Here is a 3,294-nt window from a genome sequence, read left to right as displayed (position 1 = left end):
TTGAAAGACTCTCTCACTCACTCGCCATTAAAAATGTAGAGAACAGAAAAGGAGCGAAACGATGGTGGGTGGGTGGGTGGGTGGGTGGGTGGGTGGATGGATGGATGGATGGATGGATGGATGGATGGATGGATGGATGGGTGGATGGGTGGGTGGATGGGTGGATGGGTGGGTGGATGGATGGATGGATGGATGGGTGGATGGATGGATTTCCATGATAGTCTGATTATGGAACACACTGACAGAAAAGCATCCGATTCACTTCTGTAAAGAATCTGTCTTGCCTTCCCGGCCTGGTGTCTTTCGTATGTCTGGATGATTCCCTCCCCCACCCCCACTCCCAGCTTTAAGGTCAGCCTCCAAAACGAAGCCCTGTGTGCTCTCAAGGTCCCGCCGGAACTCTCTCTTCGGAGCGCCCTTCTGAAGGGGGACGTTTTCACCCACGTCATCGCCCTGAGACAGCTTCAGCCTGTCCCTCCCCTCCCCCCACCGCCGCCTGCCTCCCTCCTGCTCCTCTTCCTCTTCCTCTTCCTCCTCCTCTGAACTCTTGAGCTTCTCCTCTCACTGGCCTCTCATCCCACACGGTGGCAGTGTCGGCCTAGGTATGCTCAGGTGTTTCCTAACCGCATCCAAGTGGACTTCCACTGTTTCTCGGCTGCGTCGTTCTGGGACCATTTCTTCCTGGCCTTTTCCACGGGTGGGGGAGACCTGGACGGGCCGGGCCCAGGCGGGGCGGGGGTGGGGGTGAGGGAGCGTGCATGTGGGGGGAAGGGAAGGGAAGGGTGGGGGCAGAGAGGAGGAGGAGGAGGCGGGGGGGGGGGGGGGGGGGAGAGGGGGAACACAACTCCCCAGTGCCAGTGCGTGCCTATGGCCTGGAAAACAGATCACACGCCAGGCTAGCTCCGAAAAAGGGGATCGGTCATGAGACCGGGCACGTGTGTTCTTTCTTTGCAGAGTCCCTGCAGATCGAACAGGCAGGGGCAAATTTTGGGCTTCCCGCAGTTAGAACTGTTCAGCCATTGTAGAAACAGGCGTCTGAAACACCGGGGTTAGGCTCTCGGTGCGATGTCCACAAGCCGTAGCCATTGAAATGTGTGCACACTGGAGCCGCCGTGCAGAGGGAGATCTCATCCGGCTCCATGTGTTCTTCCAGTGAATAGGCCGGGATCTCAGGAAGAACAGACATCCAGAGAGTTGAGTGAATCTGACCGTCACGCTTTCAGAATTCAAGTGAACTAGAAAGGAGGTTCACTCACATGTGAGTTTGTCTTTCCATAGGCTGAATCCTCTCTTTGAGCAGATTAGGGTTCCGGGGGCAAAATGGAGCAGAGAGGACAGAGAGTTCCCTTAGGTCCCCTGCTCCTCCCGCAACGGTCTTAGGAACATCCTGCCCCAGAGGAGTGTGCCGGCCACAACCCACCTACACGGAGACGTCAGTGTCAGTCATCCTCATCCAGAGTCCCCCGTCTGCCCTCGCCTTCACGCCTGCCTGGCATTGTCCGTTCTATAGGTTTGTATCGAACCTGCCCGGAGCCCAGTGGCATCTTCCCTGATCGGGGATCGATCGAAAACACCCTGTCCCCTGCCTCATCGGCAGGTGGATTCTTAACCACTGGGCCACCAGGCAGGGAAGTCCCTTCACAGCCTTCTAAAATCATCTACCCTGAAACACGAAATGTTGTCATCCAAATCATTGGACCATCACGACTGAAATGAAGGAAAATATGTTCGTTAAAGAAAGTCTCAACTCCTCAGTGCTTGCCTTAGAACCACAAAGGCATCTCTCTCTCTCTCTCTCTCTCTCTCTCTCTCTCTCTGCCTCTCTCTCTCTCTCCCTCTCTCTCTCTCTCTCTCTCTCTCTCTCTCTCTCTCTCTCTCTCTCTCTCTCTCTCTCTCTCTCTCCCTCTCTCTGTCTCTCTCTCTCTCTCTGTCTGTCTCTCTCTCTCACACACACACACACATGCACGCTCCATAGTCCGAAGGAAACCAACTTCTGTGTTTATCCATCCCGCTTGTTGTGGCTGTTGTGCCTTCGCTAGTCAAAGAAGCTGATCTAATGTGGAATCCGATGTCTTCTTCTCTAGGACACTTCGAGAAGCAGCAAGAGTGCCAGTTTGTGAGAACCGAAGGCCAAACCGGCGTGATGTAACCCGGCGATGTGTGTCGTCAGAGGCCCATCTAGATTCGCACTCCAGTTCACGGAGGGGAGCAGTGGGAACAGGAGTGTGGACCCTTCCCACTCCCCCAGTGAACATCTGTCCCGTGGAAGGGGTATAGGAACCTCATGACCTGACCCACGTGGTGAACAGTCACCAAAGACAAAGAATTCCTACAGCCAGACGTTTGCAACCACGAACCCTGTCCCTCCATCACCTGACCTTTCAGAATGCTACGTGGAACCCTTTCAAGAAGCTTGGGGCAGGAAAAAAAAAAAAAAAACAAAAACAAAAAAACAAGAAGAAGCAGAAGAAGCAGCAGCAGCAGCAGCAGCTGGGGGCTTGGAGGTATGGACCCCTGAATTCTCCTCGCTCGGCCCTCCCTGCAAGAAAACGTTGTGTGCTTGCCTGCGCCCCACATGCCAACTTTTCGGGGGATCGGACCTCCCAGGGTGCCCCTGCACCAGGCACCCTGCCTGCGTGCGACATCCCAAGAGATCCTATGGAGAAACATCTCCGGCCACTCGCATGACATCTGCATCGCTGGCGAGTGACCCTTCAGACCTCCACATAGATACGTGAGCACAAACGCTCCTTCACAATCTGGGACACCTCGTAGGCTCTGTGAGCTCCTCTGGTTCAGCACTCCCTCGACTTGGCTGTGGTTTTGGTTCTGTTCTGCTCTGTTCTGGGTTTGCTTTCGGACCCGCGTGATCTCTCTGGATAGGGCACCCCCAATCAAAGCGAAAATAAATCGAGTCTGTGTAAATACTATTCATGCATCAAGCGGGGATATCAACGACCTCTATGTGGATCCAGAAAAATGGCTGTGCGGTGTTCAGGAGGATCATTCTGTGTTTTCTGGGTGCACTATTTGCTGTCCATTATTTCACGTGCCTTTTGGGCATGGCTGATGGAGACGGACACGAAGCAGCAGGGCAGCAATCTGGCATCTCGGCCTAGAGCGGTTTCCCAAGTGACATCTCAGAACAGGGGCTGAGAAGGCCATGGCCACCCCTCCACGGGGCCCCCTCGGTGGCCGGAGGGTGGGGGTGGGAGTGGGGCTGACGTTGGGGAGACGAGACGGGGGGGGGGGGTGGTGGGGGTGGTGGGGGTGGTGGTGGTGGTGGTGGTGGTG

At 55.4% G+C, this 3,294-nt stretch overlaps 1 long non-coding RNA gene across 1 annotated transcript; it reads left to right on the top strand.

Annotated features, from left to right (window-relative positions):
* Positions 1-477: 477 nt before the first annotated feature.
* Positions 478-2,930, top strand: LOC122674797. The gene is made up of 2 exons (XR_006335040.1): positions 478-602; positions 2,085-2,930. It is a non-coding gene; the product is annotated as an uncharacterized LOC122674797 (long non-coding RNA).
* Positions 2,931-3,294: the final 364 nt, after the last annotated feature.

The sequence above is a fragment of the Cervus elaphus genome, chromosome 18 (assembly GCF_910594005.1).
Source record: "Cervus elaphus chromosome 18, mCerEla1.1, whole genome shotgun sequence".
Taxonomy (NCBI): domain Eukaryota; kingdom Metazoa; phylum Chordata; class Mammalia; order Artiodactyla; family Cervidae; genus Cervus; species Cervus elaphus.
The sequence above is the reverse complement of the archived record's forward strand: the minus strand, read 5'-3'. Positions and strand labels throughout refer to the sequence as shown.